This window comes from Felis catus, chromosome F1 (assembly GCF_018350175.1).
Source record: "Felis catus isolate Fca126 chromosome F1, F.catus_Fca126_mat1.0, whole genome shotgun sequence".
Taxonomy (NCBI): Eukaryota; Metazoa; Chordata; class Mammalia; order Carnivora; family Felidae; genus Felis; species Felis catus.
In genome coordinates, this window is record NC_058384.1 from 58,626,604 (window position 1) to 58,651,416 (window position 24,813).

At 42.7% G+C, this 24,813-nt stretch overlaps 1 long non-coding RNA gene across 2 annotated transcripts; it reads left to right on the forward strand.

Moving 5' to 3' along the window:
- The first annotated feature begins 311 nt into the window (after positions 1-311).
- LOC109495766 lies at positions 312-24,813 on the forward strand. Of its 2 annotated transcripts, XR_002151433.3 has the most exons (3): positions 312-578; positions 21,308-21,421; positions 24,454-24,813. It is a non-coding gene; the product is annotated as an uncharacterized LOC109495766 (long non-coding RNA). The 2 variants fall into 2 exon arrangements; XR_002739269.2 differs by lacking the exon at positions 312-578 and having other exon boundaries at positions 21,190-21,421.

Here is a 24,813-nt window from a genome sequence, read left to right on the forward strand (position 1 = left end):
GTTGGAAATGGGAAGAAAAAAAAAGCCAAATGAAGCTTAATACTCAGTCTTAGCTTTCCTTTCTATCTTTCTAGAAGAGAGATATTAATAAAATCTGACTCCTGAGCTATCCTCCAGACTTTTTACTGAGGCCCAGGGCAGTGCTTCAAGTAGGCATGGGGCAGAATTTTCACAATTTAAAGCCAGAATAAAATATACTTCATTCACTTAGCCTAGGGCATGTATTTCAGTTCCCTTGGAATGCCTTGGAATTCATGTCATAGAGAATCAATCCCATAGAAACGGCTGGGATCACCTGAGACCACAGGAGATGTCACATCAAAGCCATTAACGACCATGCCAGGTGTTACATAAAAATCACTTACACAGAAAACTAAACAGAGGCAGTATGGCGTGCCGATCAAGGTTTCGGAGCCAACTCAGTCATGGATCTGCCTGGAAAACGTAGGCCAAGCCTTCTCCTTCCCTGAGTTTCTATATCATCTTTTATAAAAATAGAGATAATACAACCCAATTTAGAGGGTTGTTACGATAAGTGAATGAACGGAAATCCGTGAAATCCTCTGACACCAGCCTCGGTGAGTACCGGCTTCTTTCCCTCATTTAATCTTCTTTATCAGTAGGAGCAAAGCTTACCCTTCTTGCCACAAAACCCCAAAGGCAATGCATTAGGAAATCCTCCAAAAATTATAAGCCATGTGCTCATATCATCCTATTCAAAAGCATCTACGCTGTTCCCCAGCCCAGGTTGGGTTCAAGTGTCAGCTCCACACTTACCAGCTGTGTGACTTTTGGCAAAATCAACGTACAGAGCCTCAGTCTCCTCCTCTGTAGAATGCGATAATAATAATGCCCTCCACCCCCCGCACCTCAGATGGTTGTCAAAGTTTCAAAGAAAGAATACATATAAGGTGCTTAGTACAGTTCCTGGCATGTAGTAACATACAAAAGCTGTTAGCTAGAAGGTCTGCCTTTTACTAACTTCACAATCATCCCCATCCCACTCATCAGCACAAAAGTAAGCAAGAAAGAGGGAGAAACTAAACCAGTTTGGGGATACCTTTCTCTTATCTTGGTAACAGAAGAGCTGGTCCAAGTCCTTAATCCCATTCTAAGTACCCCTGGTGTCTCTGATTCCCACCACCTGCCCCAACCTCACCTGGAGAGTTTTTATACTCTGCAGTCTACACCACCCTAGAGAGTACAAATATCACCATCACATGACAGTGAACGGGTAGGTGTGGGGACGGAGCTCCCTGAGAGACGTTCTTCATACACTCGTGTGTGTGCACACACACACTCGACCTTAGGAAGCCAGGGCAGAAGGCCCAGAAGCCCTTTAAAGATACAAATTTTGGGGCGCCTGGGTGGCTCAGTCGGTTAAGCCTCCGGCTTCTGCTCAGGTCATGATGTCACAGTCTATGAGTTTGAGCCCCGAGTGGGGCTCTGTGCTGACAGCTCAGAGCCTGGAACCTGCTTCGGATTCTGTGCCTCCCTCTCTCTCTCTGGCCCTGCCCAGCTCACACTCTGTTTCTCTCTCTCAAAATAAATTTTAAAAAACGTATGTAAATTAAAAAAAAATAATAAAGGTACACGTTTTTTTCCAAGTTTGACCCAGCTAATCCTTTTTTTTTTAATATATATTTTTTAATGTGTACTTATTCTTGAGAGAGAGAGAGAGAGAGACAGAGCACAAACAGGGGAGGGGCAGAGAGAGAGAACAAGACACAGAATCCGAAGCAGGCTCCAGGCTCTGAGCTGTCAGCACAGAGCCCAATCCGGGGCTTGAACTCACAAACTGTGAGATCATGACCTGAGCCGAAAGTTGGACACTCAACCGACTGAGCCACCCAGGTTACCCCGGCCCAGCCAACTCTAATGAAAAGTTCTGAGTGCCACCATGATGGTATGAAGAAGGCTGCAAAGGTGCACTGCACCACACAGCATCTCCAGACCAACTGGGAGTGTTGAGCCTTGTGGATGGATACATGGAGAACCAGTTCGGGAAGCATGAACACCAGGGTGATGGTATTACCTCCCACATGTCCTCTATAGAAGTATCATTTGAAGGCTGACCTGTCTTCTTGGGTTTTTTTTTTTTTTGGGGGGGGGGTGAGAGGCACTTCTACTTATATTTTGTTTAATTTTTGAAATAAAGTAGTACTTACGTATGCGTCTATGTTTTATGTATGTATTCGTGTGGAGTGGTAGTGAAAGATGGGGTCAGAACCACTTTGAGGACTTTGTCACGATAAATGGCTAAACTCTCCACTCCCTGTTCCTAAAATGGCAAGATTCTGATTCACCCGTTGTTATGATGTCCGGACATAAGTCTTTTCATGAATCCCAGGTAATTCCAACATCCGCACACCCCAGCTGAGAGAATCAGTAATAAAGGAGCTGTGAGGCCATATTTATCAACTACCAAACAGTTTGTTTAGAAGTAGAAAGTTAGGGGTGCCTGGGTGGCTCAGTCAGTTAAGCGACTGCCTCTCGATTCCAGTTCAGGTCGTGATCTCACGGTTCGTGAGATCAAGCCCTGCATTGGGCTCCGTGCTGGCAGCACAGAGCCTGCTTGGGATTCTCTCTCTCCCTCTCTCTCTCTGCCCCCCCCCCACAAAAAAATAAATAAACATCAAAAAAAGAAGCAGAAATTTAAAGCAATCCAGAAGGCTTCCATGCAGGGCAAGGCATTCAGTTCACAAAGGGCATCCATGTTTCCTGTCCATATTTTTCTATCAGAGCCTACTCTATGTTTCCCTTTCCTGTCTTTCCCTGTTCTGCTTTTCCCTGTTCTTCTCTGTATTAAGTGTCCATTTCCTTTCTGCATCTGTCTCCTTCCTATTAGCCCCTGTGGACGCATGGGGACCTGTAGCATCACAGAAGACTGCATTTGCCACTGGCTTATTTTAATGCCCTCCCACCACGTGCCTCTCTGGAACCTCACGTAGCACCTTCACTGTGATGCTGTTCACCTGCCCATGTTTCCCACGGTGGGGCAGGGAGACGGCTCCTCTGAGCCTGCCCTGTCCTCTTTGGGGACACATTGTCCTGTCCGGGCTGTTCTCTGCCACCTTCAGGCTTCCTTCACCCACTACTCCTCTCCCTTTTGGGAGTTCCTGCTTCTCCAGGCAGTACCGTGGAGGGACTGCGGTTCTCAAACTTCATCAGAATCCCCTCGAGTGCTTGTTAGAACAGCCTGCCAGATCCCTTCCCCCGGACTTTCTGATTTGTAAAACTGGGTTGGGGCCCAAGTATTTACTTTTCTGACAATTCCCCAATTGCTGTTGGTTCAGAGACCACACTCTTGGAAGCACTGGTGAAGAGAAAAGAACACACATAAGGACCAAACTCACTGGACTTCTATCATGAATTTAGCCACTGACAGCTGAGTCAACCGGGCAACTTACTTCTTGTCTTAGAGGCTCAGTATCCTCAGCTGTAAAAATATGATAATAACCTCACAGAGCTATTTTAAGGAGTAAACAAGGTATTGTCTTTCTAGCTTTCTCCGTGAGAAGCAAACTTTATTAAATGGGATCTGAAACACTGAGCTCTTGCTTTCCATCACTAGTCAGGCAAGTAGAATTGGCCACCAGCACCAATGCCATGGCGGGGGTTAGGGAGACGGGTAACCATTTAAATGCACGAAGTCTCAGGAGTAGCTCACCTTCCCCTGACACTCTGGCTCCCTGCCAATCTGTAGTCCAAACAGAGAAGGAAAGAAAGCCACTTCCAACTTCCTGGTCCTCCTTCTCCCTCCCTCCCTCCCTCACTCACCACGCTCAATCTGGAATCCTGCAGCTAATTCCAAGGGGCACATTTTGTCCTTAGAAGGAATGTACAGGGCTTACATTCCTGTGCTCAGAAGAGAGTGTGGTCTAATGGGTAGGAGGTGGAAGTGGTAGGGTGGGGGTGGGGTGGGGGTTCTATTTAAAGCCTCCCCACTGACTCACTGAGGCATCCTAGGGAAATGGTTTCACTTCGGGCCTTAGGTTTTCTCATTCGATGGAGGAGCAATATCCCCTCCTTAGCAGGATGCTTCGGAGGGCAGAGAAGTTAGTGTTTGGGAAGCACTCGGAGGTGGGGAGTTGCGCGGTCCTATCAGATGAGGAGTCTCAGAGAGGCACATAATTCCTCCACCTTCTCAGAAGCATTACAAAACACTTATGTCCAGCCAGTCGGGCGGGTCAAGGCTCTATCCTGGGCCATCTGAAGGTGTGCAGTTTGGAAATATTCGGGATAATGAGAATTTTGTAAGCACTCCTGCCGAGTCAGCATCCCTCTCTCTTCCCTGAGGTTTGGGACAAGCAAAAAGCAGGGAGCCCTGGCCCAGAACCCTGAATGTAAGATGTCTGGGCCCAGCTTCGTCTGTCACGCCTTTGGGACCTGGGACCAGAGCCTGCACCACTCCGAGTTTCAAACTCTGGTGATCCCCGACACCCCTTCCAGCTCTCTGACACCCCAAGACTCTCTGAGTCATGATGTTTTTTCCACGGTGGCCGAGGATTCGAGGAAGTCGATGGAGAATAGCTCTTGGTTTCCACTAAGACACCACTAAGACACAACACAAGGCCTGCACTCAGTCTTTGCCTTCCCCTGGAGAGGTCGCCTGTACCTCCCACTAGTTCATTCAGGGTTTTTGAGTCCTTCCTTGCCTTGGGCTAGAGCCAGAGCCAGAGCTGGGAATAGGGAAAAAACACGGTCCTGCCTTCAAAGGGCTCCCTCACCCCCCCACCAAGAGCAGCACGTTCTGGAGAACAGGGCGGGGGGGGGGGCACAAGAGCACAGTTAACCCCTCCAAGGGTTTGGAAAGGCCTTCAAAGAAGAACAGAAACTATGGCTAATAAGCCATAGGGAAGGCAAAAAGGTGGTAAAAGGCTATTGTCTCCTCTTGAGAGGTACCAGACTGGTTGCTTTATATACATGAATTTATTGATCCTTTCATCCATCTTATGAGGTAGATTTTTTTTTTTTTGCACAATTTAAAGTTAAGTAAAGATAAACATAACACATTTCCTAATGTTCCCAGAGCTAGTGCACCTTGGACTCTACAATGCTCCCTCCCAAAAGCCATGGCACTTGATCCGGCCTTAAACAGTCACTAAGATTTCACCCAGTCGAGAATAACCATGCTTATCCGGGCAGAGGGAGTGAAAGGAACAAAGTAACGGATATCAGATTGGATCAGAGGCCACAACTTAAGGGCAGATGCAGGCAGGATCAGGAGCTGAGATGGGAAGTCGGGGACAGCCCCAAGTGTCCTGCATGCAACTCCAGGCAGTGACGAGCCCTGGAAATGGGGAACAATGTGATCCGTTGCCCTTTCCAGCTGCTGCTCTGATAGCACTGTGAAGGGTGATGCGTTGGGAAAAATAAGATTTCCAGGCACTGATGCAATGCTATGGAGGAGGGTGCCAGTAAGGAGGCGATGGCAGGAAGCGAGCAGAGGGCTGAGGAAGACCGGAGCCACTCCTGCCCCCCACATCTGCGACTTTTCAGTAACTAACGGAGACGCACGGGCTGTCTACTTGGAATTCTCAGAGTTGTCAGGAGGCCTGCCTGAGGTCCTGGCCAGGATCCTCGGGACCACATAATAGGTATGCGTTTAAACTGGATCAATTGCGGTCTGTGGGTTCGAGCCCCGCGTCCGGCTCTGTGCTGACAGCTCAGAGCTTGGAGCCTGTTTCAGATTCTGTGTCTCCCTCTCTCTGACCCTCCCCCATTCATGCTCTGTCTCTCTCTGTCTCAAAAATAAATAAACGTTAAAAAAATATATATATCAATTAAACTGGATCAAGCCCCAAAGGTTTGCCAATTCCTAGGAGGATGTTTCAGATATAGACCTGGTCCTCGCAGCTTCAAGGCCCATGGGGACTGTGATCTCCTTCGGGAAGGACGGAAGGAAAGTGGATCCGAATTTCTCTGGGCTCTGCCAAACATACACCCTCTAAATAAAAAGAAGAGCTGCTCCTGTCCAAGGAGGGCCTTTGCTGATGCACCGTCAAGAAAAAGATCAGGGTTCTCAGACACCCACTATGCTTGCCTGACCCGGGAAGAGAGGTAGGCACCCCAGACACTGGTGCTTTTAGACTGTATGGTCTGAGGCATGGGGCTCAAGAGAGTTCGGCCACAGCGGCCCTCGGACAAGATAGGACTTAAGTCCACTGGCCAGCCCAGTGGAGCCAGAGGGGAGCTGCAAGGTGACGGCAAACTGCACGGTGACAGAGCATGGCAGCAGAGAAGTGATTTCCCCGAGCCGTCACATCAGAGGTAAACACGGGCCACACCGAGGCCTCGAGGGGCCCCGACAGAGGCCAAGAGGATGTGGCAAAAGCGAGACGTGTACACCCACTTGTGAGCAGCTGTACTGACTGTAAAAGGGGTCAGAGAATGGAAGCGATGACATTTCCTGTTCATTTGGAAAACCAGGGCCCGGTTCCAGCTTCACGTCCATCAAAAATTCACTTGTCTCCTTCAACTCTCACCCAGTCTGTCTCTTCTTCCCACGACTCTCAGGGCAACACGGACCACGCACAGCCTGCTAAGGGCTGGAGGCCCTGAATGAGCTCTAGTCCCATCTCTGACCTGATGCCTCTTGCTTTGCCCTTGATTAGCAAGACAAGGAAACCAGGAGATGATGGGGCTGGAACTGTGGACTGCCCTTTACAATCCCTCCCGGTTAAAAATCTCTCACTTGTTTCTTTCTCACAGCCCCCACCCCTCTCTCCATTTATTTTCATCTTTTTCCCCCCCTTTCTCTGTTTTTTCTTGCTTATAAAATCCGGCCTGTGTGAGTAACATTCATATGGTTATGAATACAGTTGGTTCTTTGTCGTCTGTGATAATGAGAGGCGGGTCATGTGGATAACCCAAACTGCAAACACTATTCATATACACGACTGAGGAACATTCCAGTCTGACTAACAGTCTAATATTTGGTTTGGGCTACACTCGCTGAGTATCCACTAGTTTGTTAGCAGGAAGGGCACAGAGAGGTTAACCCTGGAAGCCTTGGGAAGGACTAGAGCCAAGGCAAAAATACAAAGACTGGCCAGGTCTCCTCCACTGATCAATGGCCTGTGTGTGCATTAGACTTTGTTGGCTTGTGTCATTAATACTGCAATGGCCTGAGTGTATAACATGGCATGGGGACAGGATGCAGGCGTTGTAAGAGAAGGTAATTGTTTGCCGGAGCTTTTAAGAGACTGGGAGCCTCCAGACCAAGTAAGGTCAGTATCTCAGCTCCAGATTGGCTCAAGTTGTAGGAAGAGGACAAGGCTTCCTCACCAGTTTCTGCTGTCTTTACGATTCCCTGTGGGTGGTACTGCACTAAGGAAGTCCTCTTTGACATTTACAGCCCAAGACGGGGCCCTATAGGAAATGTAAATTAGCTATTCTCCAACACTCAGAGCTAAGCACTATTAACTTATTTTTTATTCTCTTTTCTAAGGTGGCAGAAGACAGGTGATGAATAGGGATAGATGGATAGATAGATGATAGATGGATAGATAGATCGATAGATAGATGATAGACAGTAGATACATGTTCCTTGTATAGTTTTATATCTTACATTTTCTTTACACAATCTTGTAAACATTTTTATATCATTTAGTTTTTCTAATGTCTCTAGAACATTTGATTTTATGCATACATAGTCATGTATTAAGCATTTCTATATTATTGAGATATCGTTTCCAATTCTTTGCTTATTTTATATAATATGGCAGTGAAAATCCTCCTGCACAAATGTTTCTTTGAATTGCTGAGTTTTTCCTTAGGAGAGGTTCCTTTAAAGATAAATTTCGGGGGCGCCTGGGTGGCTCAGTTTGCTTTCGACTCAGGTCATGGTCTCACGTTTCATGAAATCAAGCCCTGAGTCAGGCTCTAAGCTAAGAGCTCAGAGTCTGCTTGGGAGTCTCCCTCTCCCTCTCTCTCTCTCTGCCCCTCCCCAGCTCGTGCACTCTCTTTCAAAATAAATAAACGTTTTAAAAATCGAATTTCTGAGGCACCTGGGTGGCTCAGTCAGTTAAGCATCCAACTTTGGCTCAGGTCATGATCTCACGGCTTGTGGGTTCCAGTCCCATGTCAGGCTCTGTGCTGACAGCTCAGAGCCTAGAGCCTGTTTCGGATTCTGTGCCCCCCTCTCTCTCTCTGCTCTCCCCTGCTAGTGCTCTCTCTCTCTCTCTCTCTCAACAATAAACATTAAAAAAATTTAATAAATAAATTATTTAAATAAAAAAATGTCTTTCAGAGAAAAAAAAGAACTTCAGGGTAAAGGGGTACAAAGTTTTTAAGGGTCTTGAATCAATGATCCAAAAATTTTCCAGCTCTTTTTCATGGGTCCTCAGAGGCAGTGGGCTCTTTGGGATGAAGCTGAACCTCTGTTTCCCAGCCACTGGCTGCCAGAAACTCATTGATGTGGATGATGTTTGCAAACTCCTTACCTTTTCTGAGAAGCGTGTGGCCACAGAAGTTGCTGCTAATGCTCTGGGCGAAGAATGGAAGGGTTCCGTGGTCTGAATTACTGGCGGGAATGACAAGCAAGGTTTCCCCACGAAGCAGGGTGTCTCCACCCATGGCCGTGCCCACCTGCTACTGAGAAAGGGGCCTTCCTGTTCCCGGGCAAGGAGGACTGGAGAAAGGAAACACACATCTGGGTCAAGTGGCACCGTGGATGCCAATCTGGGGGTTCTCAACCTGGTCATTGTGAAAAAAGTGGGGGAAGGATACTCCTGGAGTCGCTTGTGTTATTTATCTCGTCATCTGGGACCCTAAAGAGCTGGAGGAATCCACAAACCTTTCAGTCTCTCTAAAGAAGATGCTGCCACCAGTATGTTGTGAGACAGCCCCTTAACAAGGACGGTAAGAAACCTAGTTTGGACCAAAGTGCCCTGGATTCAGCGTCTTGTCACTCCCCGTGTCCTGCAACACAACCATGGCTGTATTGCTCTGAAGAAAAGCATATGAAGAAAAACAAGGAAGAGGCTGCAGAATATGTAAAACTTTTGACCAAGAAAACGAAGGGGCCAAAAAAAAAAAAAAAGCCCTGCCAGGAACAGATTGCCAAGAGATGGAGGCTGTCCTCCCTGAAGGTTTCCACCTCTGAGTCTAAGTCCAGTCCAAAAGGAGATGTTCTGAGAGTGGGTGTAACAAATAAATGAGATCAGCCATTAGAACAGAGAGAAAAATCTTCCAGGTAAGTGGCAACGATTTAAACCTCTACTGGCAATTTGAGTAGCAGACACTGGCCAACATTAAAAGTTATGTTTTATAGGGGTGCCTGGGTGGCTCAGTCAGTTGAGCATCCGACTTCGGCTCAGGTCGGGATCTCATAGCTTGTGAGTTCGAGCCCTGCGCCGGGCTCTGTGCTGACAGCTCAGAGCCTGGAGTTTGCTTCAGATTCTGTGTCTCCCTCTTTCTGTCCCTCCTCTGCTTGAGCTCTGTGTCTCTTTCTCTCTCAAAAAAAATAAGCATTAAAAAAAATTATATTTTATAAAGATTAGAACTTTACAGAGGTAAAAATGTGATAATCCAATGTTTCCATTAAGATTTCTTTGAATTTATTTTGTGAACATTTTTCATGTGCTTATAGAACTAAATTTATAATTCTGCCCATTTTTCTACTAGAGATTCTTATTTATATGAGCTATTCTTATGAACTTTAGGTGAGCTATATATTTATACACATGTACATACATTTGTATATTAATTCTTTGCTATCTGTGTTACAAATGTTTTTCTCCATTTGTTTTGATCTTTTAATTTTGTTGATGATTTTAATATTTAAAAATTTTAGTATAATGGTCCTCAAATCTTTGCTTTTACTTTGTCATTTCCTCCATGCTCTTATGTTTCTAATTCCTTCTCCACTTTAAAGAACAGAGAATATGTATTCATATTTCTTAGCTGCCTTGCTTTATTCTTTTTTGTTTAACTTTATAGCTCATGCTGTGTTTATTTTACACATAGTATGAAATGACGATTTTACTGGACATCCTTCTCCAAACTATTTATTGACGAATGCATTTGTTTGTGATGTTTCTTTGTCACATGTTACTTTCCCATACATGCAGTAGGCACTTTGAGGGGTCACCTAGACTCCCCTTCCTCCTCCGGCTGCAGGGAAACAGCCCTTAGCTGCCAAGCCTCTCTGGAAATTGCTTCAGCAGGATAAAACTGCCCGGCCCTGGGTCCCAACTCCTTCCAGGGGCAGCCCTCACCCAGTGTTTGGTTGATAGGGGACTACAAAGGTCCCTTCCCTTCAACTAAGGAGAATTCTGACCACTCACCGCCCCGCAGCCCTCTATGTGGCTGAAGTTTGGTTGAGACCGAATCATAGCTCAATTTCTCCCTTTGCCTGATTTCACCCCCAGCCCGTACTCCCTCCATGCTGATCCTAGGAGCACTCCCTACCAATGTCTTGCGACCTAATTACCATCTCAGAGTCACAGGAACACAGCCTGTGACATACATACATACCGGCCCACAATCTATAACCCACGAAGCCCAAAGTTCTGAAAAACAAAAGCTTCTTATCGCGAGTTTGGTGCCGACATTCATTTGGGAAAAAGATACGACCCATGTCAGTAGGAGGCCATTTACAGTCTTGACACACCCTGCTCAGTTTCATTGCAGAAATATCAGTGTATTTGGCTATGGGGTACTGGCCCAGACTCCAGAGGATGTATTAAATATGATTTAGGATACAATGAAATCACCTTTCTAAAATACAAATTTTAAATTCCAAAACACATCTGGCCCCAAGAGTTTCAGGTAAGGCACCGTGGACTGAGTGTACTTTGAAACTTGCCTCGATACAAGTGTCGTTTAATTGCAATTATCATCATTAAGCATTTTGAAATCTAATAAATTAAAGTCTCCCTCAGCACTGCTCTTCTTTTAGAAGATAATGTGTGTTATTCCCACGCCCTTTACTCGTTGAAAGGAACATCAGAATCATTTACCAAATTACCCTCCAAAATTGAGATTTTTCACCGAAATAATATTAAGCATAAAAATTAATCTGAGAATTAATACCTATAAAGTCTCTAACCATCCCATTTAAGAGCATGAGAAATCTATCCCTTTAAGTTTACTTTTACATCTTTAGCTGGATTTCGCTGGATTTTGAAATTTCTTCACATAAACTCCACACATATTTTGTTCAGGTTATTACAATGATTTAGCATTTGCTTATTATTATTCTGAAAGAAACTAAAAACTTTTTCTCGATTAATTCTCCTAATTGGTTATTTGTCTACAGAAAAAAATAGTTTCTTCCTAGCTTTACTTCCTGTAGCCTCCCTGAATAGACTGAATATTTGTGTCCCACCCCCCAAATTCATAAGGTAATGAAACCTAACCCCCAATGTGATGGTATTTGGAAGTGGGGCTTTCGGAGGTAATTAGGTCTCAAAAGCAGAGCCCTCGTGATTAGTGGGACTATTGCCCTTAGAAAAGAAATCGAGAGAATTCTCTTGCCCGTTTTTACCATGTGAGGTCACAGGGAGAAGACAGCTGTTTATGAACCAGGAAATAGGCTCTTTCCAGACACTGAGTCTGCCGGCACCTTGATCTTAGACTTCCCAGCCTCCAGAACTTCGAGAAATAAATGTGCATTGTTTAAACCTTAGTTTATGCTATTTTCTTATAACAGCCTGAGGGACTCAAACATTTCTTTTCTGGGGCACCTGGGTGGCTCAGTCGGTTGAGTGTCAGACTCTTGATCTTGACTCAGGTCATGATCTCATGGTTCAGTTCACGGGTTTGAGCCCCACATTGGGCTCACTGCTGTCAGTGTGAGGCCCGCTTTGGATCCTGTCCCCCGCTCTCTGCCTCTCCCCTGCTTGTGCTCACTCTCTCTGTCTCTCAAAATGAATAAACATTAAAAAAAAAAATTTCCTTTCTGAAATACCATTAATTCTAAGAAATTTTCAATCGAATTTTCTTGAATTTTCTCTATATTTACTTATGTCCTGTGCAAATTGTAATAATTTCGTTCTCTCATCGAATATTCATGCACCCTTTCTCCATTTTCTAGCACGTCGTGCTGGACATTATGTTCATAACAATGTGAAATAATGATGTCAGTGGCAGGAGTTCTGTTCAGCTTTCCAACTTTAATTGGAATTGTCCTTAGTGCTTCGCCATTAAACATTATGCTGGCTGATAGTTCATGACATTTATTCTTAATCGTCTACAGAAATGTTGTTTTTAGTTTTCTAAGAGTTTCCTTTGCTTTCTGTAAGAAATCAGTTACATTGTATCATATATTTTCACATAAGCTGAAATTACTATATTTGTCTCTTTGGAAATACTGCTATAAAATAATATTAATATCTTAATAAAATAATATGTTAATATATTAATATAAAATATTGCTATGAAATCCATATTAAAGCATTCTTGAATTTCAAGATAGACTATTGCATTATAGTGGGTGAGCTCACCAATTCTTTACAGAAATATGGATTTTCACATACATTTTTATAATTGAGGTCAGTCGATTGGTAGAGGCTCTCAGATGTGAAACAGCAGAAGAGTCACCTGGAGAACAATCCAAAAATGAAGACCGCACAACTCAGAAGCCATGACAGAAAAGAAAGATAGATTTGAGGGGTGCCTGGGTGGCTCAGTCGGTTAAGCGTCCCATTTTTGGCTTTGGCTCAGGTCATGATTTCGTGGTTCATGAGTTCAAGCCTCAGTCGGGGCTCTGCACTGCCAGTGGGGAGCCTGCTTGGGATTCTGTCTCCCTCTCTCTCTGCCCCTCCCCCACTTGCTCTCTCTGTTTCTCAAAATAAATAAATAAACTTCAAAAAGCATTTTTAAAAAAGAAAGATAGATTTGATTTTTGAATAACTTTGATTCTGTAACAGAAAAAAAAATGTCCCCGAGCCAAAAGACAAGTAGAAATTCGTTAAAAATATCAAGCTGGCAGATCAATTCTGTATTTTACAAAGTGCTCAAGCAATCAGTGACAAAAAAGAGAAGAAATCCAATAGTAAAGAGAACAATAGTTACAAACAGGTAGTTTACAGGGGGCAAAAATACTATAAGTGGACAATATAATTTGAAACAGTCCCCAAACTCTTTGATAATTAAAGAAATACAATTCAAAACTAGAATAGATACTATTTTAAGTCTATTAATATAGCAAAATTCCAAACATGTGGTGATGACATCCAGTCCCGGCAAATATAGGGGAAACTAGGCACTTACATTCCTTGTTGTTTCTAAAGAAGGGTTTGGCAATAATTTACCCTATGGATATATTCACAAAATACATATGGAAAGTGCAAAAGCCGAAGCACCTGGGTAGCTCCGTTGGTTGGGTGTCTGACTTTGGCTCAGGTCATGATCTCATGACTTGCAAGTTTGAGCCCCGCATAGGGCTCTGTGCTCACAGCTCAGAGCCTGAAGCCTGCTTCAGGTTCTGTGCCTCCTTCTCTCTCTGCCCCTCCCCAGCTCGCGCTCTGTCCCTCTCTCCTTCAACAATAAATAAACATTTAAAAAAATTAAAGAAAGTGCAAAAGCAAACAACCAATATATTTACCATCGATCAGCATTTTAAGACATATCCTTCTGACGGAATAGTATGTTGCCATTAGGAAAAAAAATAGACTTCTGTGTCCTGATACGGAAAATTTCCAATCCAAATTATTAAATGAAGGAAAGCAAAATGAAGAAAGAGTATATACTGGCAGCTTTTGTAGATACAGTGAAGGTGGGTAGATAAAGATAGATACAAGTATGTGCATCTTTTTTGTTGTTCATACCAAAATGTTACCTTGGGGGACAAGACTTGGATCAGATGGATGGGATGATGGAGAGGGAGAAGGACGAAGACATTTTTTTCACCATGTACTCGCTACACTGTTTGACTTTTCCATGTTCCTTTTTTTTTTTTTTTTTTTTTTTTTGAGAGAGAGAGAGAAGGTGTAAGAGGTGGGGAAGGGGCAGAGGGAGAGAGAGACACAAAGAGGATCTTAAGCAGATTCCACACCAGTGTGGAGCCCAACACAGAACTCAGTCTCACAACCGTGCGATCATGACCTGAGTTGGAATCAAGAGTTGGACACTTAACTGACTGAGCCACCCAGGAACTTTTATATACTTTGCTATATTAAATTGATAATGAGAATTTGAAGCCATTTTCCTGGGCCCCCATCCCTAAAGATTCTGATCCAATGGGGAGGAGCGGGGCCCAGGAATCTGAAATTTGAACAAATATTCCCAATAAATTAAATGTAGGTAGCTGGAAAAAAAACAACACTGAAAATCTCAGTTCTGTAGCGATGCTGTTTGTTTTTACCTCATTCAGGTATTGATACCAAGGTTAAATTAGCATAATAAATGATTTGAATAGCACTGATTGAAGTATGGAGGCATTCAATCACTATATTGTAACATGAAACTAACAGAACACTCTATGTCAACTATACTGGAATTTAAAAACTTCATAAAAATAAATATAAATACATGATTTTCACAGCTGTCCATTTATCAATTGCCTTGACAATTGAGGAAAAAATTGCCAATAAGACAAAAGTCTTTGTGGAAATAAGTCTTTGATGTCTTACTTATTTTCCTCCAAAGCTAATTTTTCCTATATAGTCTTCTATTTATTTTTCTAATCACATCAAGTCAACTATATTTTCAGTCCAAATCATTCAGATTTTCAAACTTATTGCCACAAATTCTGCAAATAAATCTCTAATAATTTTCTTCTCCACCGTATCTGTTTTATAGCCCCTTTCCTATTTCTCAATTTTATTTTTGAGTACTCTCCCACTTTTCCTTGATTATCCTTGATCTATTTTATAAGTATTCATCAGCACCAATTATTCTGTTTCTCCTTCTCTAATTCTTTAATATCTACTTTTGTCCTTATTATTTATTTTCCCTATTTCCCTATTTTACTTAAATTTGTTTGGTTGCTTTTGAAACATAAAACTGTCACCCTCCCTCTTTCCTACTTAACCATGAAAGTATATAAAGTACTAATTTTGACTATAATATTCATTTCACATCATAATTTTCTTTTTTTTTTTTTAATGTAAGGCTTCACACCCAGTGCAGAGCCCAACATGGGGCTTGAACTCACAACCCTGAGATCAAGACCTGAGCGGAGATCAAGAATCAGACCCTTAACCAACTGTGCCTTAACCCAGGCACCCCCATAATTTTCCAAATAACTTTCTCAGTATCTGCTCATGATCTGTAGTGATAATTTTATGTTCTCTTTAGCTCAGGAGTTACTTAAGAAATTTTAAAGAAATTATCATGTGGTTCAATGTATGTGTTTGTTTTAGTTATTTAAATTTGAGGAAAAGTCAACGTTGCCAGGAAATATAATTATGCCATATTTGTCTTTTGAAATCTGTTGAGATTTTGTCTCTTTAAAAGTCCTGTATTTGTTTTGTGAACATTCTACATGTATGTTCAACTTTCAATAGGTATATATTAATTCATTCTTGTTAAATAATATTTATTATTTAATCCTGCTAAACTATATTATCTATCTTTGTCCTTGATTTTTGGAGCCTTCCTTAATCTTTCAGTACATTTTCCTACAACAATTCTACTTCTGCTCACTTCTGTGTCCTTTTATTTTAGGTGTATTTTTTGTTTTTGTTTTTCAACTCGATTTTACTGTCTTTAGCTTATTAAAATATATGCTTGGCCTATTTTAGTTGCTTTGTTTTAGTCATGAAGTTATTTAGCAAATATTTATTTAATGCTCACTCTATTCAGTAACAGTTGACAGAGCCACTTGATAGAGTTCTGGCCAGTAAGACGAAGCACAGTTATGCTAGAGTGTCTGATTCTCCACTTTCCGTTTCTCCCTTCCTGGATGCAGTCAATCGGCTGGAGCCACAGCAGTTACCTTGTGAGCAGGAGGGCAGGACCAAGACACGGAGATATATCTCCCAAGATTATTTAGCTACTGAAACAACACCAACACCAGCTACCTCTATCTAGAATTATTGTTACAAGAGAAAAGTAAATCCCTATGATTGAGTATACTCTTAGTCGGCTATCATGTGTTGGCAACTGAATATATTCCTGATTAAATGTCTTTACATCTACTTCAAATTTTTCAAAAACATATTTGAAGCTATAATTTTTAAATTATGTTAAAATTTAAGTACCCTGCAATAATTCTCAGAGTAATAAAAGAAATTAGAATACTTTTAATTATCTTCATTTTCCAATCTTTATAAATGTAATTTGTGAAATCAAAACTTTATGAATTTTTACATTAAATATTTTTTCTCTCATGTTACTTTTGCATTTAATTTTGTAATCATAACTGTAACAATTATCTAGAATTAGCATTTTTTTGCTCAATTCCCAATCAGTTTACACTATAGTTCTTTAATGGATGAATTTGTCCATTCATGAGTAATGGTGTTTGACTCATCTTCTGAGCGGCTGTCATATGTCTTTAGGCACAGTTTCCTAGCATCCACAAAGTGCTGTTTTTCTTTCAAATCCTTCCATGATTAAAAATGCCCTTCTTTTGCCTTTAAGTATGAACATGTTAGACAATCACCTTTTGTATAACTGTAAGAACACTTGGGTTAACATTGTTCATCAAAACTCTACATTTTTAAAACTTCATGAATTTTTTATAAAATGTTATAAAGAATAGTTAAGGGCAGCACAATTTTTCTCTTTGTTAAGCTACATTTTTTAATTCTTAGGAAAAAAAAAAAGAGCTACAAGAATGTGCTACCCTATCAGTAATTTATCCTAGAAGATGGTAAGCTCCTTGGATCACGACTCATGTGATTGCAATGGTTATGATGATGGTGGTTGGTGATTTTCGCTCAGGAAAGTTTTCCTCTATGTATCTTTCCTTATTTCTTCCTTCGTTTTGGTCTCTTTCTTCTGAATGTTGCTTGTCTAAAATTGGTTTTCTGTTCTCTACATCAAATTCCTCTAATTTTTTAAAATCACTTTTCCCCAGCATTTCCAACAGATAGAGTTGGTCCTCTATATCACTGACTTGATTTTCTACATTATCTGTTCTCCTTATTACTTTCAAGGTATATTTGAATTCTTCCACGGCAGTTTTAGCTTTCCAGAATTCTCTTCCTGCCTCCGTCAGAGCCTTTTTTATGTCTGCTGGCACTCCAGAGGCCACTTTTATCTCCTTTCTCAACTCTTGCTTCACAAGCTCATGCTTACTCCTATTTATCGAGAACACAAAGAAAACATCGACTAGTTGATTTTTCTTCTTTTCTACATATGCTTTTTCTTACATGGACTTGTCCTTGGACGATATAGCTTTATGAACTACCAGACTATTTTTATTGGCTTCGTGCTATCTTTCTGTTTGTTCATCCTTGACTAATAGAAGTTGAGGATTTATTTTGCCACCTCAGTATTTCTTAACGGGTTGTTCTTTCCAGATCATAGCAAATAATTGACTGATAACCTTCTTTTCTGGTTGTTGTAACTTGGCATCTGAATTATCATAGCTGCTTCAGTGAAAAAGGAGAAAAAGGTGAATCGAGTACAGTTTTCTTGCTGCCATACCCCCAGAAGCTCTGTCTCTTTCTAAAACAGGAAACCCCATGGTTCATGGACTGCAAATGAGAGACCGCAGAACAATTTTTCTTTCACTTAAAAGTAATTTAAGGGGCACCTGGGTGGCTCAGTCGGTTAAGCATCTGACTTTGGCCCAGGTCATGATCTCACAGTTCATGAGTTCGAGCCCGGCGTCAGGCTCTGTGCTGACAGCTTGGAACCTGGAGCCTGCTTCGGATTCTGTGTCTCCCCTTCTTTCTTCCCCTCCCCTACTCGTGTTCTGTCTTCCCTTCTCTCTCAAAACTAAATACACATTAAATTTTTTTTAAGTAAAAAAGAAGGGTGATTTAAAAGGTAGCCTAGTTAGTAAGTTCGATTGCTGGTATACTATATCTGATCTGCAAAAGTGAAGCGATGCAGGAGAGTGGTTCGAGTAGGTTTGGGGGTCCTTGGGTTTCTGCCTCGTACACTTCCTCACAGTGTGACCTCAGGAGACCCACAGCTGTGAATCTCAGTTCTCTCGTGTGTAAAATGGTGCTAATAATACCCACCTCACAGGGCTATTGGGAAAATTAGTGCATTATATGTTGCGTGCATCATATTATTAATGCATGTTAGGCATAACTACATTAGGCAGAAACTAATATACGACAAATATTCAACAAAGTATGGCAACTATAAATATTTTGATAGTTGCACAATATTTTGTAAGACCTGGTATTTTCCATTTTCATTTATTTTTAAGTAAACCTTCTGTACTAATTTGTTTCAAGTACCTTGTAGTCACATTCCTAAATGAATACAATGGCACTTTTTAAAACCAATCTGATTAGCTTTAGTCGCCCAAAAATGCATGATCACAGGCCCACTGCCAGCCACAAATCAATTTGAGCAAGTTAACAAGACCATGGAACCATTTCAAGAACTGTTGGATGTATTCGTTAAGAACACAGTTCAGTTTTGACTCAATTTTACATACTGATAAATAGCTTAAGAGTTTCATGATAAAGTCTTTCACAGACTAAGGAAGACTAAAACATTATCCAGAACTTTATTTCATTTTTATCAGGTGAAAATGCTTTCTCAACTGTCGACATTTTTGTCAGCTGAAGTTCACAGAAAGAATGTTTTCAGTTCGTTACAAATATCAAAATGGATTGTTATCTGGGAGGGAGGAAAATGGAGAGCTGGAGACCTGGGGTTTCAGAAGAAGTTCGAGCAGGATTACTTCCTTCTGTCTGGCCAGCCCTCCATATAATTTGATCTAAGATATGAACACAGTTTGAATATGCTTCTTCAGATTAAAAAAATTAGAAATACTTTTAATAACTGCCTGCTTTATATATAATTACATTGATTTCTTTGAAACTTTGTGGGAAATACCTATACTGAAAATTCTCTTCCATGAGCTTTTCGTGTTCTGAATTACTGCTGGACAAGACTGGAAGGCATGGAATGGCTTATATCCTTACCCTAGGGGTTGAGCAGTCCCTGGGGACAGCGTTCCTAACACCACAGGTGTTATTCTGAACTCAGGGGAGCAAAGTCCTTTTACATCTTTCTGCTCAAGGGAGCCACCTACTGTGTCGCTTTTACATTGTCCGAGTCCACCCTAAGTAAAAACAAGATCTTATTTGGGGGAGAAATTGCATTTTTTAATGATTCAAACGTTCTTATGGCTTTTTTCATTCTCAGAATACAAACGTATTTGTGACTTTAAGAAAGGGGTTCTTTCTACCTGAAGTTCTTTCTACCTGAAATTCTCAGAGGATTTGACTAGATATGCAAAATGTCAGAAGGCACTAGCAATTAAAAATCTAGCCAAGATAAAGAAAGAAAACGTCTTCCCAATGATGGTGTAAGCTAACGACTGGGGAGAAGGCGGATGAAGGACATCTGATGCGTGCCACATCCTTGTATTTCATTATAGGCTGTACGAACCACATGTGTGACATTTTTCCTGATCTTTGGAAGACGGCATGGGATGTTTGATGAGCACCCTCCGGGCAGTCTAAAATCCCAGACTGGAGGCTCATGTCGAACCAGCCACCCCAAACTACATGACTTTACACAAATCCACTTACTCCTCTGAACCTCATCCAGGCATCTGAACTGTGAGGGCAATAATCAAATCAGAGGGCCAGAACCATTGGTTTCAATAAATACGGCCAGACCCCAAGTATATGAAAAGATATAAAATTGGGGTAACCCCAGAGCACTCCTGAGGAACCCTAAGAGCTCTGTGGGGCTCGGTTTGCAAACTAAGAGACCAAATGATTTCTTGGACATTCTCTACCACCAACACTCTATGGTTCTAAATGGAATACGTTAACAACAACAACAACCAGAGCCCTGTGTCTCCATCTACGTAAGGTGCTCATGAGGTTCGGCACTATGGAAATCGGTCCATGTTGTGTCATTCTAAAGGTGAGAAAAAGAAAGTAGTAAGAAAGAAGAAATAGCTCTGCTCTAATTCAGCGTCAAACAGAAAGAAGGTCGTTAGTATTTTGGGATTTTTGCCAGAGCTCCAGCCTCCCCTCTGAAGAACTGCCCATGCAGACACTGAGCCCCTTCCTAGGAAAAGAAACGGACTACAACGGAGGGCTCACTCACGTAAACGGTCTTCCACTTGAACTCTGTGGGATCGACTTATTTGTTCTATGGGGCATTCTGACACTGGAGAGAAAAATGGCTCAGTATGAACCCTTTATCCTCATAACAGGTTTGTCCTGTTTGTTGCTTTGTGAACTAACATAAATTGAATAGAACGATGCATTCAGACCACACTGGACCAGAGAGTATAAAGGAAGGATAGATGGGGAGTAGTGTGCGTGGCTTCATTCCTGCTTTACAAAGCCAACAGATCTTAAGAGCACTGTCATTCCCGAGGCAGGAGTGTCCACAGGCAGTCCTCACACTCCCCTAGCTGTGGCTTCTCAGCTCGCTTTCCTTCTCATCACACATCTAGTCCTGGGAAATGCAGGGAATTGCACAGAAGTTCATGGCTTTTGATCATGAAGGGGTTTGGGACGTTTTTAGGGAGGCCTTATCTTTAGCCACTCGGGTTCTATCCCTTTGCTTTATTTAGTCTTAACATACAGCCGGTTCCATATTTATGCTTCACGTGCCCAATTTCCCTAAATATTCAGGGATACTGCCACCCCTCAGGGATGCCCCTTTGATAATAGTAATATATATTCTGTATTAGCTACTGTTGTGTAACAAATCACTCCAAAACTGAGTGGTTTAAATAATAAGTATATATTATCCCACAGAGTTTCTGTGGATCAGGAATTTGGGAGCTGGGTGATTTGGGCTGCCGTCAAGACGTTGGCCCCGGGGTACAGTCACCTGAAGGCTCATCTGAGACTACAGAACCCGCTTACAAAATGACTTAGTCGCCTGGCTTCTGGCAAGAGGCCTAGATTCCTAATTGCTGTTGACAGGAGGTCTTAATTCCTCACCACATGAAACTTTCAATAGTACTGGTTGAGTCTCCTCACAACATGGTAGCCGGTTTCCCCTGGCATGAGTGATCCAAGTAACAGAGATGAAAAAAGGAGGCCATAATACCTTTTATGATCTAGTCTCTTAAGTCACACACCATCATTTCTAGAAAGGTCTGTTTATTAGACATGAGTTGCTAATGCTGAAGCCGTGTCCAAAGGGTGAGGAGGGGGGGTGGGGGGAGGAATCAGGCTCCACCTGTCTAAGGGAGGAATAGCAAGGAATATGTGGATATATTTTAAAACTTCCAACCTCTCCTTAGGATAGCCCAAGATAGAAAATGGAAGCTTGGGAAGCAAATTACTACAAGAGTAGCCGTTCAAGTGACAAAAGAATTCTCTGCAGGACCTTGTTAATTGGCAATGGCACCCTACACGTAAGTATTGGTTTACCCATCATTAATTACTTGAGAATGAGATTGGGAACCAAAGGATCTTTGATTGGGAACATCAAAGGTAGAATATATTACAGATATCTTCGTAATGATCTTGTAAACTAATGGAAAAGTATTTAATTCATAGAGCTTTTCAGGAACTCACCTGAAGCCTCCAAGAAATACATCTTAGAATTTCCTGCTATGATGACGCAGGAAAGTCAAGGGTGTTAATGAGAAGACGCTAATGAAGATGTTAATGTTTCTAACATAGCTGGTAGTGAAGAAGATAAAGAAATTCAAGTGAACACATGGATGGCTGGAGTCATCTCTTCTTTGAAAAATTTTTTTAATGTTTATTTATTTTTGACAGAGAGAGGGAGGGAGAGAGTGCAAGTAGGGAGGGGCAGAGAGAGAGGGAGACAGAATGTGAAGCCGGCTCCAGGCTCTGAGCTGTCAGCACAGAGCCCGACGCGGGGCTCGGACTCACGGACCGCGAGATCCTGACCTGAGCCGAATTCTGACGCTTAACCGACTGAGCCACCCAGGTGCTCCCGTTATCTCTTCTTTGAAATTATTTTCCTGATTTTGCCAAACTCTACAATAACTCTTGAGAGAAAAGAAGTGGCAAACGCTGTACCATTTTCACAAATAGGCTGTTTCATCATCAACACACAACTAAAGCACCTTCCCTCCCTGCCCTCACCAGAAATAAAAACAATAATAATAATAATCATCCTTTCTGGCAAAGCCAAAACGTTACACTGATGAGACAAACCTTTTTTTAAGTTCCACTGATAGAGAAAAGAGACTGGTGTACAAACTTCCCAAATAAATACTGCCCTTTCTTAGCATGTGACTGGGTGTGATGGATTGAATAATAAACAAGAAAAGGTAGCAAGTCTCGGCTGACATTCTCCATGCTCTCTGGCATTTATCTCTTCATGGGGGTCATCCGCCTACCCCCTCTCAAGCTGTCTAGCTACAAACTCTGTATTTCGGCCGTGAGTGACACTTGTACCATACGTATTTATTTGCCTCCTATTCAGATGCTCAAAATGTGTCCCAGACACCAACAAGTCTCGCCTCCGACGGGTTTCTGGTTTACTTATCCACCTACCAGCTGAGAAGAAGGCTGCCGAGTCCAGAGTTACGTCATGTAGAGAGTTTTATGAATAGAAGAGCCTCTTTTATTTTATTTTATTTTTTAATGTTTATTTATTTTTGAGAGAAAGAGACAGCATGAGCAGGGGAGGGGCAGGCAGAGAGGGAGACACAGAATCAGAAGCAGGCTCCAGGCTCCGAGCTGTCAGCACAGAGCCCGACGCGGGGCTTGAAACCATGGACCGTGAGATCATGACCAGAGCCGAAGTCGGACGCCCAACCAACTGAGCTTCCCAGGTGCCCCTGGAAAAGCCTCGGTTAAAAAGTTGGTTCTCTCTTGTTACCTCTGCAGCCCTGCTTTCCCAACCGAGGCCCATGAACTAGAATGTTCATAATGTGCACTCTCTGGGGCCGCTGCAGACCTACGGAATCAGAATCAGGGTTTTTTAGGAAGATCCCACAGTGACTCCTACGTGTATTTACATTTGGGAAGTAGTGTTCTGTAGAACTCAAACCTTTTCAAACTCAAAAACATTTCCATTCCAGATGAATGAGAAAGCTTTACATGGGGGGGCAGGGCTAGGCCATCAGCTGGTTCGCCCCCTTTGGGTCATACTGACCGGACTCAGACTCCAGAATGAAAACAATTACTGGATGCAAATGCTCAGGTCTTGGTGGCTCACGTCCAAGGTGGTGGGAACCTGGGCCATCGGACGAGACCATGAGGCCAGGACAGGCCAGTGTCGCGGCTCAGAGCTACCAGCAGCGGCCTCCCAACAAAACCTTTCAGACAGGCTAATCCTGGCTGGAGGGGAAAGCACCCAGCTGTAGCATACACCCAGTGTGTGGAGAAAGAGACCCAGGGCGCCTGGGTGGCTCAGTGGGTTAAGCGTCTGACTTTGGCTTAGGTCACGATCTCACAGTTCGTGGGTTCGAGCTCTGTGTCAGTCTCTATGCTGACAGAGCCTGGAGCCTGTTTCAGATTCTGTATCTCCTTGTCTCTCTTTGCCCCTCTCCTGCTCATGTTCTGTCTGTCTCTCTCAACAATAAATAAAAAACATTAACACATTTTAAAAAGAAATGGGAAAAAGAGACCCAATTCAGACATACATAGCTCTGTTGGCTTCGCTGGATTGCCCCAACTTCCTATTTCTCCATTGATTTGTACGCAAACAGGATGACATCTTCCAGATGTATGTACAAAGGGCCAGTGCTTCTCTGCTGAAAAGGAGAAAAGGCATAGATACTGCCATCCCCAAACCAAAAAGCTCCAGTTGGAACTGAATCCGAAGCAGTTATATGCACACATCTGAAAGTCACAAACGCTCCTAACATGGAAATGTTTGAAAAGCCACCATAATAATTACTCGCTAACAAGAAAAGCATCATACAGATTTCAACCTTTTCTCAGTAGACCTTCAGGCCTTTCCCTTCTTATTCAATATTCGGTGACACCGACAAGGCCTGGGAGGGGATCATCACCCAAGGCCTGGGAGGGGATCGTCACCCTGTCCATTTCACAGATGAGGAAGGAGGCCCTGAGCCGTGGAACGAACGCAAGCCTCCCATCGTTATAGCCGTCAAGTGGCAGAAACATAACTAGATCCAGGCTCTGTGATTCCAACACAATGTCTTTTCCGATATACACGCGGCTTGAGAGATCGCCGAAGGCTCACAGGAGCTACTCGAATGCTTCTAGCCACACCTCCCCCTGGCGGAATTGCACAGAGACTTGGGAACTGCAGTAAACATAGCCCCCCAGTAGCTACTCAGAAGTGGTTTCCATGCTGAAGTAATTTACAAGTAATCAACCTCCAGACGGTTCTTCCCCAAACAACAAAAAATGGAAGACCCAATGTCACGCTTCCTATTTAAGCTGCAATTTCCTCTTTGGAGCTGGTTTAACTACTCTATTGTCATCCTTTATTCAGGTTTGCCAGCATGGCTCACGAGATTGCGAGATTGCGTGTATTTCTTCAAAGGCAATGAATAAAACCCACCCAAACTCTGGTTTGCTTGAGATTCTCTCCCCGGAGGATACATGATTGCAGGAAAAACTGGAGCTGGGGTGCTCCACCCTTCCCACGGCTGTCTCCAAAACACACTGGCCAAATGGAATTAGGCAAAGTTCACGACATAAGACTCCATTAAATTCTACAAACTGGTATTGTGTTCTCAACTATGTCCAGCACAGTGCTGGGCCCTAGGGATACCAAACTGAGTAAGAACATAACCAGAAAATGGCATAATGAGAGTTGGGTGGTATAATAGATTAAAGCACATGGATACTA